This window comes from Sorex araneus, chromosome 7 (genome assembly GCF_027595985.1).
Source record: "Sorex araneus isolate mSorAra2 chromosome 7, mSorAra2.pri, whole genome shotgun sequence".
NCBI classification, from domain to species: Eukaryota; Metazoa; Chordata; class Mammalia; order Eulipotyphla; family Soricidae; genus Sorex; species Sorex araneus.
Window position 1 is genome coordinate 21,629,809 of NC_073308.1, and position 17,496 is coordinate 21,647,304.

Consider the following 17,496-nt stretch of genomic DNA (forward strand, 5'->3'; position numbering starts at 1 on the left):
GTGGGGCGAGAGCAAAGTGAAATTCAACTGAGAACCACTGAGAGAGGCTTTACAAATATGAATTCTTCAAAGGAAAGGCTGGGACCACACATGGTCTCTTCAAAATAAAGGGCAGTGGCCCCTTCTGGGATATAGCACCAGCGAAAGTGACAGTACTGCAGGTAGACCACTTGCCTTACATGCAGCTGACCTGGGTTTGATCCCCGGCACCCCATATGGTCACCCAAGCTCACCAGGAGTGATCCCTGAGTGCAGTCAGAAGTAAACTCTGGACACTATGGGGTGTGTTCCCAAAACAGCAAAACAACAATAGAAACACAGAAACACAGCACCCTCTGTCTCTATTCAGACCTGTGCTGCACCCTACACACACACACACACACACACACACACACACACACACACACACACACAGAGTTACCTGAAGGACCCCCCTCCATCTTTCAGATTCTGAGCTCAGGTCTATAAAAGGCACCCCTCCTTTCATGGCCTGGCTACTCTGCCTGACCCCCAAACCTGCTTTTTCACCTCAGGACTGGGTCTTATCTCCTGTGTCTGGGAGTCTAGACCCAAGATTCGAACTCCACAGGCCCTTTCCCATAACAGAATCTGAACATTTGTTAGTCACTCTCTCTCTGCCAGCCAGTGCCGAGGAAGAATGGACGTGTGGATTATCAATGAGGAGTCAGAGAACACTGAGTGGGAAGCCTGGGCCACATTGTCCGTCGTGCTCAGTCTGGCACTTGGTATCCCTGCAGAGGCTGCGTTTGCAATGGGTTTGACTATCCACAATATATTCCACATTTGAAACCTCAGATGTCATCCTGGGTCCATTTTCAAGGTCTCTTATAGAGACCAATCAGGTCATCTCTGTCTTTCGGGGCCATCCTTAGGGGTGTCGCTGATGGCACTGGTGGGTTTCGAGTCCTTCATTGGACCATTCCTACTGATAGAAAGTCAGGTAAAAACCCTTTTCTGAGACAACTGTGATTTCCACGGGACTCACATTCCAACCTATCAACCACAGGAAGAGAGAGACCGAATTTTCCCTTCCCTAAGAGGCACAAAGAGATGTTATCCATTTGGCACTGAGCCCAAATTTTACACAAGGGATCACAATGTCATATGACTTGAGCCTGATCCATCAAAACTAATGAGCCCGCTGCATTTGGTAGTTGTTATCTGCGACCTGTGTGCTCTGCCCCTTCCCCAGAGCTGCCTGGGGCTCGGCACATAACTCAGGCCGCCTCACTGCCTTCCAGTCCGGCAAGCGGCCCCGCATTCCCGGTGCAGATGGTCGTGCTGAGGACCCATTCATCGGCTGGCTCTGAAGAGCCGAGCGCAATTATGAATAGGCAATCTGGAAGCACCCCAAGCCCAGACAATTCTCCCCACTCCCTGAGCAGGCTACCAGAGATAATGGACACCACCCGTGCTCCGAGGAATGACCTAAAAGGCCTGGGACCATCAGGCGCCTGAGCAGTACTCGGGGGCCATCTCAGCATCCCAGAAGGAGCGCAGATGGAGAGGTGATCACAGATGAATATTCATAAGAAGAAATCAATTATCTGCCTTCTGTGCCACCTGTCCTGTGGGCCCACGCTAGCCCACAGCTGCAGGAGGCAGGGGGCATCCACCCAAATGGCAGGACGACCCACCCAAGGCTGTCAGGGGTCCAATGCCAACTCTGGGAATGAGAAGGATGAAACCGAGCGGGGCCCTGACTTTTGAGAAAGGGCCAAGCTGCTGGCAGATGGGGAGGCAAAGTCTCATCTTCCTCAGGGAAGAGGCCAGGATTTGATCCAGAGCCATAGCACAGTGAGTAGGATGCTTGTCTCACACATGGCCGGTGAGAGTTTGATCCCCATCACCTCATTATGATCCTCTGCAAAGCCCCTCCACGAGTGATCTCTGAGTAAGGCAGGATGTGACCAAAAAACAAAACAAAACAAAACAAGAAAACAAAAACAAAGCCCCGGGTGGTTGGAAGAGTTTCTTGACTGGGCTGGAAAAATTTGCTGAGAAGAAAACTCACCTTAGCATCACATGGTTCCCCCAGTATCACCAGGTGCCTATGGAGACCCCAAGCACTGCCAGGGAGGGCCTGTGAAATCCTCAGCAGTGTAGGGTTTGGGACATTTGAGCATCACAGCCGGGACCTCCAGGCTTTCTTTTTTTGTGTAAGAAAAATATTTTTTTTAATTTTTTATTAATGAATCACCATGAGGTACAGTTACAGACTTACAAACTTCCATGCTTGTGTCTCAGTCATACAATGGTCGCCCGTCCCTCCACCAGTGCCCATTCCTCCAGGCTTTTTTTTTTTTAATTGTATTGAATCACCGTGAGATAGTTACAAGCTTTATGTTTGGGTTACAATCCCACAATGATCAAACACCCGTCCTCCACCAGTGCACATTCCCCACCACCAATATCCCGGGTATACCCCCTCTTTCCCACCCTCCCCCTGCCTCCATGGCAGACAATATTCCCCATACTCTCTCTCCTTCTACTTTTGGGCATTAGAGCTTGCAACACAGACACTGAGAGGTCACCGTGTTTGGTCCATTATCTACTTTCAGCACACATCTCCCATCCTGACTGGTTCCTCTAGCCATCATTTTCTTAGTGATCCCTTCTCTATTCCACCTGCCTTCTCCCCTCTGCTCATGAAACAGTTCCAGCTATCCTCCAGGCTTTCTGAGCACCAAAAAGGCAGTGTTTCTGGGTTTGTTTGTGAGAGCTCCAGGCCAGGATTTGATCTGGAACTTCTCCAGCACTGCCAGGACAGACCTGGCCTGAGGGTCGAAGGGTGTGGTCCCCATTCAGAACCGTTTTACAAATGTGAGCAATGAATGGAGCCAGGGGGGTGAGGTCAGCATGGGGAAGCCCATTTGCCAGAGGCTCTGTTCTGCTTGCCAGGTCTAAGATGCCAAAGAGCACTGCCCCGCCCCAGCAGGGCCCCCGGCAGTGCCCGTGCCCTGCTTTCTCATGAAGCCATCGCATCTGACTCTGGCTTCCTTCCCACAGTGAAAATCCCAACTTAGTCCAGAGTTCATGGGCTGGAGACAGTGGCGGGCTGGGGAGGAAGGGCAGCCTGAAGAGAGGGCGCTCCTGCTGTGGAAGAAGAGAACCTGGCCACACCCTGCAGTCTAGGGTCTTACTCCTTTTGTGTGCTCAGGGATCATTCCCGCTGGGGCTCAGGACACACAGTGTGGGGGACAGATCTGCCTATCCGGTTAGGCAGTGAAAATTTTTCTGGACAGTTTCGGTCGCAGTGGAATATAAAAAACAAAGCTAATGAGCTAACAAATCCCAACAAAGAACTCTTAAATTCTCTTTAAAAAAAGATATAAGGGGCTGGAGCGATAGCACAGCGGGTAGGGCATTTGCCTTGCACGCGGCCAACCCAGGTTCCATTCCCAGCATCCCATATGGTCCCTGATCAATGCCAGGAGTACTTCCTGAGTGCTGAGCCAGGAGTGACCCCTGTGCATTGCTGGGAGTGACCCAAAAAGAAAAAAAAAGACAAGATTGTCGGAGAAATCGGCCAAGGGGCAGGGGAGAAGTTTCCCCAGACCTGCGTGATACTGGGAAGACACTCGCCAGGCCTTGGGTGGTGGAAGGAAGAGCCTCCTCGCACCCGCCTTCCTGGAAGGCCTCTCCCCCACAGGGGGCCACGGCTGTGCTCTGGATGTCTGGACATCCCCAAGCCTCCCTGTGCCCCCCTCTTTCTCCAGGACCCCTCACTGGTACCCAGGCCTTTCCCCATCCCCTAGAATTGTGGGTCAGGCTTGCCCAGTCCTGCCACAGGGTCCCCCTGCCTGCTCCAACTGGCCCTGTGGGGCTTGGGGCACCCCTGGGGGGTGCGAATCTCACTCGCTGTCACATCAGCGACTACACTGGTCCCCACCCATGGGCAGCCTGTCCCCCCTCGGCCCCAGGCCTGGCCTGTAGGAACTGAGATGAAGAGCCTTGTCCAGGAGCCTCCGAGCTGGGCGTCCTGTGGATCCCGTCCTGCCCTTTCTGTCCCTGGGAGCCTGCCCCAAGGCCCTGGTGCTGGCGGAGACAGCACAGCCCGGCCCGGAGGGAGCCCCCGAGTCCAGCCCGTCTGGAGTGCCAGCAGAGGCCTGCAGGCGGCGAGGCCCGCGTGTCACTGTCCTGCACTAAACCCACAAGGTATGGCAAGCTGTCTTCCTTGACAGCGCCTGGGTCACAGAGGGAGTCCCACAGGCCTCCAGCCTCTGTGCAGGAACCGGTGTGCAGGCCCCAGAGGGCTCGCCTGTGCGCCCCAAAGGTTGGAGAAGCTGCGAGGGTGTCCTGAGCCCCTGTACTGCAGAGGCAAGCTCCCGGCTGCGTGACAGCCAGAGGGGACGCTTCCCTGCCCCTCACGCGTGCTTTCCAGGAGAAGATGGAGGGACAGACGCTGCCCAAGGCCAGGCCCAGACTTCTGTCCCAAGGCACGGGTCAGCGCCCAGCAGGTCTGCGGGGAGGGATCTGGCCTCCCACCCCTCTCTCTCGGGCACCACATGTTCTCTCCCGGGCCCAGGGCCCCTGCAGACCCTGGAGTACAGCAAAGCCCCCCACCCCGCCCCAAGCCTGACGCGGTGTCTGCCTGGGGAGTGTGGCTCACCCCAAGCACATGCGGCCCAGAACGCCAGCCTGCTCCGCTCCGCCGCCCCGGAACCGGCACACTTAATCCCGGGCTGGGCGAAACACAGAGCCCCGGGCTGGGCGGAATGCAGAGCCTGGTGCCGCGGGAGGGCGGGGAGGAAGGGAGCAGCGAGGGAAAAGGGAGAACGTAGCCAAGTCTCCTCCCAACGCCCTCACACACACCCCCACCCCACCCCCAGATCCCAACCCCGCCCCTTCCCGGGTAGGACCCTGTGAGCACTGCTCCATCCGCAGGCGCCGGCCACCGGCCGCACTGTAGAAGAAAGGCCAGGCCAGCAGGAGAAGGCCTGGGTGGGAACGTGGGGCTCCCCCGGCTCTGCAGTCACGGTGGTGAAACCAAGGCTCAGAGAGGGGAACCCTCAGCCCCGAGAACGCTGTCCCGGGAGATGACTCCTGGGAAACGCACGTCTTGCATTGATAAGACCCAGGCTCAATCCTTGGTACTTTGGGGGGTTGGGGGGAATCAATATAAAGAGAATCCCTGGGAGTGAAAGGTAATGCAGCGTGAGGCGAGCGGGGTACGGCCAGGCCTGAGATGACCCGCTCAGGGCTCTGATGGGGGCAGCCGCTCCACACGGTCAGCTTGCAGCCCCAGAGCCGCAGGCTCCTGCTGTCAGTGGGACACACACCAGTGACACCCCCTGCCCAGCACACCTGCCTGTTCTGAGCGGGCCTCACGAAACCCCGCGAAACTGGTGCAGGCAAAACTAAAGGGTCCCCAAAGGCCAAATGCCCTTTCCAGTCCAGACAAGACAGGCGGACGGAGGGGACACGAGCTCTAAAGCCTTGCATTAGGACCTTCCCCCTGACCCTGCAGATCAGGAGCCCCCCTGCCCCCCTCCCCCATTTCATGGAGTGCTCATGAAACAAGGCGGCCAAAGTGTCCTCATCATGTATGATGTCTGTGAGCAAACACACACACACACACACACACACACACACACACACACCAGCACAACACCCAGCTCCCAGCAAGTACTCAGTACAACTTCCTCTCTTACATTAAAAAGCCCCCACTCACCGGGGACTACGTCCCCTTTCTATGCACAGCACTGGGGCGCCAAGCACAGCCAGGAGGTTGCCACAGCTCTGCAAACAGTTTTCAAAACTCATTGCAAAAAGCAAAGGGAACAAGGACGTGACTCGGTGGTAAACTCATGCCTGGCACGGGTAAGACCTGGGTTCAACCCTTGTTATTTTGGGGAAAAAATAAATCAATATGAGACCTGGGAGCAGAAAGGTAACGCAGGGTGAGGGCACGTGCCATGCAAGAGAGCCGGAGCTGGCTTGACCTCTGCCTCCACGGCCAGGGGTCACTTCTCTACAGAGCCATGGAGCAGCCCTTGAGTGTTGCTGGGGGGGGGGCCCAAAACCCCAAAAATTGAAGAAAGGGGGGGAGGGAAGAGTAGAGACCCAACCTGGAGCACAAAGCCAGAACCAGCATCAGGATCCAAACACACTGAACTCTGGGGCAGCTTAGGGAAACACTTTGGGAGTCCCTTTGAGATCATTTCCCCCATGATCCCCGACAACATCAGGGACCCCCACTGAAAGCCACAGCTCTGGGCACTTCTCTCCTCCACACTTGGGGTGAGAGCCTATGTCGACCCCTGACTTGGGGCCTTGCAGGACAAGGCTGTCCAGCTGATGACCCCCTCTAGGGCACTCCAGGGAAGGGAAACCCAGCTGGAAGGCTGGGGGGCGGGACCCCCACCCTCACATGCCTCCTGACATCCCAGCCTCCCTGGCCGTCCTGGGGAACGACATGGAGGCCAGTAGCCAGGACGATGAAGGGCGCTATAGTCCCTAGGGTATGAAGTGATGTCAACAGCAGCCAGACCCTCTGTCACCCACTGTGCACCTGCCCGGGTACCCTCGTCCATGTGCTGAGCACCTAGGCCCCTGCCCACTGCTGCCTTGTGTGTGCAGCTGGGGCCACCAGCTCAGTCCTGCAGCTCCACAACATCTGGTCCTGCCCTGGCCTCTGACCACATGTTGGTGATCCCAGTTACAAAGTCCAATCACACAGCCAAGCAGTGCCATTACCCAAGCCATTCAGGTCACCGGGTGCCCGGCATAAACTGTTCAGTAGACGTGAGGGGCCGCAGAGATGGTTCCGTGGATCGGGGCCCAGGCTCTGTAAGCTGGACACCACACTCAACCCCCGTCACCGCATGGTCCCCTGAGCACCCCCAGGAGCAACTAAGCACTGAGTAAGTCGCTAAGCACCACCCAGTGTGGGCCCAAAGCTCCCCACAGTCAAAACTCAGCATTTTTAAAGGGGTAAAATGCACATGGGGGCATTCTCTAGTCACCTTGTCTTCACGGATCATGAATCATCTGAGACATCCCAGCACTGTCCACCCCCAATTCTGCACCCTTACGGCCGTGTTCCGAGTCCTGGAGGTGTGACAGAGCCAACTCAACCATGATGCCGCTGATCCACGGAGGCACGCCCGGGTGGGGAGCCTGAACACAGCACGGGAAACTGGGGGCTCAGCTTGGGGGCTCTGGCGTCTGCCCGCCCTAGGCTGGCATCCACTAAGGCCCCAGCACAACATCTGTGAAGACCAAAGCAGGACTCAGAAACGCCCACACCAAGGCTGGGCTGCGCTCGCTTGGCACCCCCTCCTGACTCCACACAGGCTCCTGGGTCTCTCTGTGAGCCGCGAGGGCCCTCCTCGCAGTCCCAGCCCCAGAAAGGGGCGGGAGGCGGTGGGAGTGTGGGGCGGTGGGAGTGTGGGGTGTGTGGCGGGGCTGTGTGCTCAATATCTGGTCAGACTGGTGAAGGCCAACGGTGCAAGAAGGGTTCAGCCTCTGCCTGGCGAGTCTCCGAGCACCTCACATCAACCAGGGAGGCTGCCGAGCAAGGCTCGGTCATCAGTGAGTGTCCTCCCATCTGACAGCTGACACCCTGGACCTGGAGACAGTGTCCTGTCCCATGGCTGAAGACTCTTCCCCAAGACTAGCCTCCATTTCGGTTGTCAACTCCAAGCTGGGGTGACTGTCCATGCTCCTGGCCCCCTGGCCCTGGCAGGCTCTTGCTTGAACTCGACACTGAAGGATTCACATACACACACCCACGCATGCATACAGACACATACATCCACACACATACACACTTACATAGTTACATGAGCACACATACACACACATGTATGCAGACACATACAGACAGATACAGACACACAGATACATACACATACAGAAACATACACCCATATATGTACACATACAAATTCATGCATGCAAATGTGCACACACATACAGACATTTGCACACATAAACACACATGCATCAGATACATACATGCACACACATATACAGCCAGATACAGGCACTCACAAATAAATATACTCATATAGGCATACATACAGATACGCACATGCATACAGATACACACATACACACTTACATACAGATATATACAGCCATATATGTACATATCATACAGTACATGCACAAGCACATGACCACATGCGTGTACATGTATGAACACATACAAATAAATTCTAGTTTAGCACATTCAGGTCTGGACAGCTGGTTGGGAGCCAGATGAGGGAGATAGGGGTCCCTCGGCAGCAGGCAAAGACTTCTGCACCCCCCAACATGTGAACAAAAACTCCAGTGGCCCAGAGACCCGTCCTGGGCCCTGGATCCAGAGGCAGCCTGGATCTTTAGGACATGATGAATGTCTGTGACTCAACATAAAAACTAAGTTCTGCCCCTAGTGAGAGAGCATGTGTGTGTCTCAGTGTGTTTGTGTGTGACTGTGTGTCTGTATCTCTGTGTATCACGATGTTTCTGTGTGTGTTTGTGTATGTCTTGTTGTGTTGGTGTCTCTGTGTATTTGTGTCTTTGTGTGTCTATATGTGTCTGTGTGTGCATCTATTTGTATTTCTCCATGTGTATGTGATTGTGTGTTTGTGCATCTTTGTGTCTGTGTGTGTTTGTGTCTGTGAGACTGTGTTTGCTTGTATATTTCTATGTCTGTACCTGTGTGTCAATGTATCTCTGTGTCTATGAGACTGTGTGTTTGTGTATCTCTGTGTCTGTGTGTGTTTGTGTCTGTGAGACTGTGTGTGCTTGTATATTTCTATGTCTGTACCTGTGTGTCAATGTATCTCTGTGTCTATGAGACTGTGTGTTTGTGTATCTCTGTGTCTGTATTTTTCTCTGTGTTTCTTGGCCTTTTGAAACACAGTCATGATAAAAAACAATTCATGTGGAACCTTCCAGAACAGCCTCCTGACACTTGGTCTACTGAAGCGGAAAGGCAAGGCCTGGCCTCTCCTCTGGGGCTGTGGCCTCCTGCCTACCTGCTTTCTCATATGGACCCAAGTTTGCCTCCCGATGGCGCTGCGTTAGGTGCCCTGGTTTCCTCATTGTACCTCACAGGGCCTTTGAACTTCCTGAGGTAACTGCCATTGCTCCCACCGGCTCGCACGCCCCACGAGGAGCACACTCACAGTTTGAAACATGGCTGGGCCCAGGACAAGGGAAACCTGCAGCCTCCCAGCATGGTGGGGACCCAGTGCGGGGTGGGGGGGGGGGGAACCAGCCAACAAAAGGGGTGGAGTCTTTGGGGTATCCCAAAGTGAACCCCTTCTCACCTGCCACATCTTCAACCCCTCCTCCACAGCAGGCGTGGCTGTTGGCCACTGTCCTTGCAGGCCTCGTCGGTTATGGGGAGAACAGGACCCCCTTGTGCCTTTCTGCCCGATCCTCCCAGTTATCAGGATGAGATGATTGAGCTGGAGAGAAGTGACATCCCCAAGGCTCCAGAGCTGGAAGCCACCCTGGGCCAGACCCCAGGACCACTGTGTGCAAAACCACACTGTGTCTCCCACACGGGCCCTCGCCTTCCGTGAGTTGGGATGGACCAGAGAGGTCCCCGGAACAGCTACAGAGTGTGAAGACCAGGAAACGAATCCAAACAGATTCCCAGAGTGGACAGTCCAGCGGGTAGGGTGCTTGCCTGGCACAGGGCCTCCGGCATCCCCCGACCCCGCCAGGATAGAATCTTGAGCACCGCCAAGGGTGGCCCCCAGATGAACACAACCCTGGGAGTGCACGGAGGAGGACCCGCGTCCTGACCGCTGGGCCCGTTTGTCCCGCGAGGTGCGCCCAGCTCACCTCCTTCCTCCCAGAGGTAAAGGAAGGCGGGGTCTGTCTTAAACCGTGGAAAAGCGGGACCCAGCAAGGGCGCGCCGCGGCCGGGGAGGGCCGGCTGGCCACGGGCCCTCTGCGTGCAGGCCCGAGCCGAGCTCCGGGCGGGCGCCAGGTCCAGCCGGTCCCGTTCGCTTTCGAGGCCAGGCCTGCCCCGGGTGCCCTGTAGTTGAGTCTTTTCCTAGCTGGGTACCTGCAGCCCGATGCCTGTAGGCAGCAAGTGCCCTTCTCCAGCGGACTGAGCGAGCAAACGTGCCTGCACGGCAGAGCCGGCGTCCCTGGGCGGCAGACTTAAGAACTGAACCTGCTCGCGGGGATCCGGACAGCGCTCCAGGGTGTGGGCGCTCTGGGTTGCACGCGCCCCTGTGCAGCGCGCTCAGGTGCAGTACCCTGCTCCTGCCCCGGGCGCGAGAGCGTGGCGCCACCTGCTGGCTCCAGTGTTAAACTGCAGCCGCAACAGTCGCCTGTTTGCCCAGAGCGGCCTTTTTTTAAAAAAACAAAACTTTTTAAAACTTTTTTATTGAATCACTGTGAGATAGACCCTTACAAAGCCGTTCATGATTGTTTCTCAGTCATATAGTATTCTAACACCCATCCCTGCACCCGTGTATATTTCCCAGGACCAGTGTCCCCAGTTTCCCTCCCATCATCCCTCATCCCCTCACCCCCAGTCTTTCTCTATGGCAAGTGCTTCTCTCTCTCTCTCTCTCTCTCACTCTCTCTCTCTACATATATATATATATTATATATAATATATATATATACACACATACACGCACACACACATATATATATATTTCTCTCTGTCTCTGTCTCTATCTCTCTCTCTCTCCTTTGGGGCATTGTGGTTTGCAATATTGATACTGAGAGGTTATCAAGACTATCCCTTTACCTACTTTTAACCCTCAGATCTTGTCCAGCATGATCATTCCCAGCTATTATTATCATATCAGTCTGTTCTCTACCTTACCTACCCTCAGCCCCACACACACTTGTGGATAGGTCCAAACATTGACCAGTCCTCCTAACCTGTTTTCCCTGGCCATGGACATTAGTCTTTTACTCTATTGATATACCAATGGGACGATGAAATGAACAGAAACTTTCTCACAGAAGAAATTGAAATGGCGATTACAGAGAGCCGAGCTCTGGGGCTAAGAGCGAGCGGGGAAGGGGGGCAGTGGCCTGCGGCCGAGCCTTGCCAGGAGTAGCCGCCTGTCGTCAACGCCGAGGGACCATCACCCCACCCGGGTGCAGGCGGCTCGGGAGTAGCGTGGAGCGGCAGCCGGTTGGGGCGGGTGGCATCGTGGACGAGAAGGTGTTCACCAAGGGGCTCGACCAGTGGATCGAGCAGCTGAACGAGTGCGAGCAGCTGTCCGAGTCCCAGGTCAAGAGCCTCTGCGAGAAGGCTAAAGAAATCCTGACGAAAGAATCCAACGTGCAAGAGTTTCGATGTCCAGTCACCGTCTGTGGAGATGTGCATGGGCAATTTCATGATCTCGTGGAACTGTTTAGAATTGGTGGCAAATCACCAGACACAAATTACTTGTTTATGGGAGATTATGTTGACAGAGGATATTATTCAGTTGAAACAGTTACTCTACTTGTAGCTCTTAAGGTTCGTTCCCGTGAACGCATTACTATTCTTCAAGGAAATCATGAGAGCAGACAGATCACACAAGTATATGGTCTCTATGATGAAGGAAATATGGAAATGCAAGTGTTTGGAAATACTTTACAGGTCTTTTTGACTACCTTCCTCTCACTGCCTTGGTGGATGGGCAGATCTTCTGTCTACATGGTGGCCTCTCACCATCTATAGATACAGTGGATCACATCAGAGCACTTGACCGCCTACAAGAAGTTCCCCATGAGGGTCCCATGTGTGACTTGCTGTGGTCAGATCCAGATGACCGTGGTGATTGGGGTATATCTCCCCGGGGAGCTGGTTACACCTTCAGGCAAGATATTTCTGAGACATTCAATCATGCCAATGGCCTCACGTTGGTGTCTAGAGCCCACTAGCTGGTGATGGAGGGATATAACTGGTGCCATGACCAGAACGTAGTAATGATTTTCAGTGCCCCAAACTATTGTTATCATTGTGGTAACCAAGCTGCAATCATGGAACTTGATGATACTCTAAAATACCCTTTCTTGCAGTTTGACCCAGCTCCTCACAGAGGTGAGCCACATGTTACTCATCGTACCCCAGACTACTTACTGTAATGAAATTTTAAACTTATATAGTATTGCCATGAACCGTATATTGACCTAATGGAAATGGGAAGAGCAACAGTAACTCCGAAGTGCCAGAGAATAGTTAACATTCAAAAAACTTGTTTTCACATGGACCAAAAGATGTGCCATATAAAAATACAAAGCCTCTTGTCATCAACAGCCATGACTATTTTAGAATGAACCAGTTCATTGCATGCTGAAGCGACATTGTTGGTCAAAAAACCAGTTTCTGGCATAGCACTATTTGTAGTTACTTTTGCTTTCTCTGAGAGGCTGTAGATAATTAGATGTAAACATTAACACCTCGTGAATACAATTTAACTTCCATTTAGCTATAGCTTTACTCAGCAGGACTGTAGATAAGGATAGCAGCAAACAATCATTGGAGCTTAATGAACATTTTTAAAAATAAGTACCACGGCCTACCCTCTACTTGTGAGTTTTGAAATCGTTTTGTTTATTTTCAGGGATACCGTTTAATTTAATTGTATGATTTGTCTGTACTCGGTTTATTTCCCTTCTTAAATCTCAGCCTCATGTTGTTCTTTGTTATTGTCAGGACCTGGTGAGTTGGACAGGACTGTTTCCCTCCCCCTGCCCCTCACCCGTAAGACGATGTTACTGCACAAGAGCACTGCAGTGTTTTTCATAATAAACTTGTGAACTAAGAACTGAGAAAGTCAAATGTCAATTGTATCAATGGGCAAGATGGTGCTGTTTATTTAAAAGATACATACATTTTAGAACTTTTAGAATTCTAGGTAAAGAACAATAAAAATCAAGCCCACTACATAATCTCTCTGGTTACTTCTTGACATTACTTTGATGAATTTCAGGATTTAGTTTTTGTCTAGACAGTATAGTTTGTTAGATTGCCCTATGTGCTTTTCAGGGGTTCTTTCTGCACATTAACATGCGTGCAAAAAGGGAATTGTGTGTTATTTCAATAGGATCTGACTGTAAAATCATATAATTGAGATTTATGGTTTGGGGGTTTTGTTTTAATAAAGCAGCATGTTTTCTGGTAGAGCTTAAAAAAAAAAAGAAAGAAATTCAAATGGCCAAAAATGCTCTTCATCACTAATCATCAGGGAGATGCAGATCAAAACAACAATGAGATATCGTCTCACACCACAGAGACTGGCACACAGCCAGAATAAAAAATCAACCGGTATTAGTGTGGATGTGGGGAGAAAGGACTCTCCTTTGTTGGCAGGAATGCCGCCTGCTCCTCACCTTTCGGAGAACAATATGGACGTTTCTCAAAAAAGTAAAAATTGAGCTCCCATTTGACCCAGAGCGGCCTTTTGACTTGCCTTCTGGTCTACGTGCATAAGCTGCGCTGGCCCTCCGGTTCAGTCTGGATTTTGTTTGGAAAGTAAGTTGAGACGCGAGGCCAAGAAAGCTGAGTGCGTTTTCCGCTTGGTGTCACACTTTCCAGTGCTGGTGGCTGTCATTCATAAGTGATGAGATGAGAGCTTGGGGCTGAGCTGAGAGCACCCCAAGCACCAGGGTGGGAAAAGAGAAACACCCCGCCCCCATGTGCGCGCGCACACACATACACACACAAAGTAGGGTCTGATGCAAGCTTCCTGCTGGGGGTCGCCTGTCCTGCCCGCATCTCTAAACCTCCTGCACCCCTGAAATAAGCACCCGATCTGCTATTACTGTTGTTTGGAAAAGGTGGGGTGCCCCCACACTGCACTCAGGATGTTCAGGGGCCCCACACTGGTTCAACGCCGGAATCAGGAAATGCTCAGGGCCTCCAGAGCTGCCCCCAGCCCCCATGAGACTTGGGCAATCATGAGGGCTGGAGGTAGAACTTGGAACATACGTGCCATCTCTCTGCCCAACACACCAGCTTGGATAGATGGGGGGGGGGAAGGGGGCAGGCAGCATGGGAGGGGAGGGACAGCTTTGTCCGGTGCACTGTGTTTGCACAGCACCCCTGACATCTTCCCACTAGAGACCAAGAGTGCATCCTTCCCCTCCCACACATTCGCCCCTGATCCAACAATCAGAATCTCTCAGTTCCTGGTGACTCCCGGGGCATGGAGTCACTGAGGTAGCAAATTCCAGGGGTGTGGAAATTAACAGTCACTAGACCACTCCCGCTCCCCATATACAGGGATTCCTCTTCCTGGGAGACCCACTGCCAGCCCCTGGAAGGACTCTGCGGGGTTAACGTGCATTTCCTGACCTCGCCACCACCAGCAGCCACATGACCTGGTCCCCATGACACCAGCCCAGGCAGCCTGCAGACAGAACTCCCTCCAGCTCTGTCAACAGCCCGAAGTTTCTCCTATTTCTCCAACCAGTCCTCCATAGACCAGCCAGCGAGTAAGGTGCTTTGGGGGACCCCGAGTGCACCAAGTTCAGGTGTGGCTAGCCCCTGAATAAACTCTTTCCTCCCCACACCAACTTTAGATACTATTTTGGTTTGGTTTTGGAGCCACACCCAGCAGTGCTCCAGGCTCGCTCCTGGCTCTGTATCCAGGATCACTCCCAACCAGGCCCGGGGGACCATATGGGGTGCAGGGGATGGGGTCTGGGTCAGCCACAGGCGAGGCCAAGCGCCTACCACTGCCAAGCTGGTCCTGATGTCCACAGGACTACTAGGCCCAAGGAGCACTGAACTTGAGCACTGTCCTGCCAAGCCAGGAGGCCAAGGATAGCCTGAGCATGTGTAAGAGCCCATCCCCCCAAATTCTATGATCAATTTCTACCCCCCAATACTCCAGTCTTACAGAGGTGATGTGGTTGAAGTGAAATCCCTGAGATGGCTAAGCCAGTGTGACTGTCCTTAAAGAGGACACTTGGTAGGAAGAGACACAGGAAGGAGGGAGGCATGACCAACCCTGACCTCAGTTTCCCAGAAACAGACCAGCTTTTGAGTCTCAGGACCGCTTAAGCACAGTTCTGGGGCTACAGGCAGCAGCCACCAAATTCCAGTGCCATAAGAGGACCTGGAATTGCCAGGGAAGCAGGGGAGGGAGTGTAGACAAAAAAGGAGCTGGCGGTATAGAGAGAGAGTACAGCCGGTGGAGCATTTGCCTTGCGCATGGCCCACACGGGTTTGACCCCCAGCATCCCATACGGTCCCCGAGCACCGCCAGGAATAATTCCTGAGTGCAGAGCCAGAAGTAATCCTTGAACATTGCTGTGTATGGAAGGGAAGAAAGAAAGAAAGAAAGAAAGAAAGAAAGAAAGAAAGAAAGAAAGAAAGAAAGAAAGAAAGAAAGAAAGAAAGAAAGAAAGAAAGAAAGAAAGAAAGAAAGAAAGAAAGAAAGAAAGAAAGAGAAATAGAGAGAGAAAGAAAGAAAGAAAGAAAGAAAGAAAGAAAGAAAGAAAGAAAGAAAGAAAGAAAGAAAGAAAGAAAGAAAGAAAGAAAGAAAGAGAGAGAGAGAGAGGAAGGAAGGAAAGAAAGAGAGAGAGAGAGAAAGAAAGAAAGAAAGAAAGAAAGAAAGAAAGAAAGAAAGAAAGAAAGAAAGAAAGAAAGAAAGAAAGAAAGAAAGAAAGAAAGAAAGAAAGAAAGAAAGAAAGAAAGGAGGGAGGGAGGGAGGGAGGGAGGGAGGGAGGGAGGGAGGGAGGGAGGGAAAAGAAAAGGAGCTGGCCTTGATCCTGGGCACAGGGAAAATCCTGGGGCACAGGAAGGAGGAACACCACACTTCAGGGTACACAGTCTCAGGGCAAAGGACTGGACATGCAGGACAACAGGAAAACCAGCAAGGAAAGGGTATTTGGGCCAACCTGGAAGGAGGAGAGATGGGAGGCAACGTCCCCTCCTCACTCGGCTCCTATGGAGCCCCTACCTCTAGGCACTGTTCTGAGTGCTGGGAGGACAAGAGGGGATGAATCCCAATCCCTGCTCTCCAAGATCTAACGCGGAGAGACAAAGATTGATCCTTGCTAGGCCCTGTCTCAAGAGAAAGAAGGCCAGGGAGCAGCTCTAAAGAAGGGCAAGAAGCCATCCTGGAGGACGTGGCCTCCAGCAGACACCCAGAGGCCACCCCTGAGTGGCCCATAGAACAACAGGAAGCACACGAGTCCTCTCTTTCATGCACAAGCAAATCTAGATGGCTCAGATCTTCACTCCTTCAGTAAACTGTTGCTTAAGCAAAAAGGGAGGAAAACTTTTAAAGAAAACTTTTTTTTGTTTAATCACTGTGAGATATAGTTGTAAAGCTTTAGTGCTTGAGTTTCAGTCATACAATGATCAAACACCCATCCCTCCACCAGTGTACATTCTCCACCACTAATGTCCCCAGTATACCCCCCCTTTCCAACCCTTTCCCTGCCTCCATGGCAGACAATTTCCCCCATACTCTCGCTCTACTTTGGGGCATTATAATTTGTAATACAGATACTGAGAGGTTATCATGTTTGGTCCATTGTCTACTTTCAGCACACATCTCCCATCTTGAACAATTCCTCCAACCATCATTCTCTTAGTGATCCTTCTCTATTCCAGCTGCCTTCTACCCCAGCTCATGAGGTAGGCTTCCAACTATGGAGCAATATTCCTGGCCCTTGTGTCTACTGTCCTCGGGTGTCAGTATCATATTATATTATTTTATATTACACAAATCAGTGCAATCCTTCTATGTCTGTCCCTCTCTTTCTGACTCATTTCACTTAGCACGATACTCTCCATGTCTATCCATTTATAAGCAAATTTCATGACTTCATCTCTCCTAACAGCTTCATAGTATTCCATTGTGTAGATGTACCAAAGTTTCTTTAACCAGCTGTCTGTTCTTAGGTACTCAGGTTGTTTCCATATTTTGGCTATTGTGAACAGTGCTAAAATGAAAGTACAGGTGCAGATGTCATTTCTACTGTGCTTTTTTCCATCCTTGGGATATATTCCCAGCAGTGGTATTGAGGGTTATATGAAAGCTCAATTTCTAGTTATTTAAGGAATGCCCATATTGTTTTCCAAAAATGCTGGACCAATCAACATTCCCACCAACAGTGAAAGAGCATCCCCTTTTCCCCCACATCCATGCCAACACTGGTTGCTCTTGTTCTTTTGAATGTGTGCCAGTCTCTGTGGTGTGTGATGATATCTCATTGTTGTTTTGATTTGCATCTCCCTGATGACTAGTGATGTGTAGCATTTTTTCATGTGCCTTTTGGCCATTTGTATTTCTTGTTTGAGGAAGCTTCTGTTCACCTCTTCTCTCCATTTTTTGATGGGGTTGGAGGTTTTTTATCTTGTACAATTCAGCTAGTGTCTTGTATATCCTGGATATTAATCCCTTATCAGAGGGTATTGGGTAAATATTATTTCCCATTAAAGGAAATTCTGAATACTGCTAGAGGTAGGGACAGATTTACCTCATTTACTCTATTTTCAAGTTCTAGCAGGATGCAATTACTCACTAAAAATAAGTCATTATATACTTATTA

At 51.7% G+C, this 17,496-nt stretch overlaps 1 pseudogene; it reads left to right on the forward strand.

Moving 5' to 3' along the window:
- The first annotated feature begins 7,105 nt into the window (after window positions 1-7,105).
- Window positions 7,106-12,866, forward strand: LOC101540405 (serine/threonine-protein phosphatase 2A catalytic subunit alpha isoform-like; annotated as a pseudogene).
- The last annotated feature ends 4,630 nt before the right edge of the window (window positions 12,867-17,496 follow it).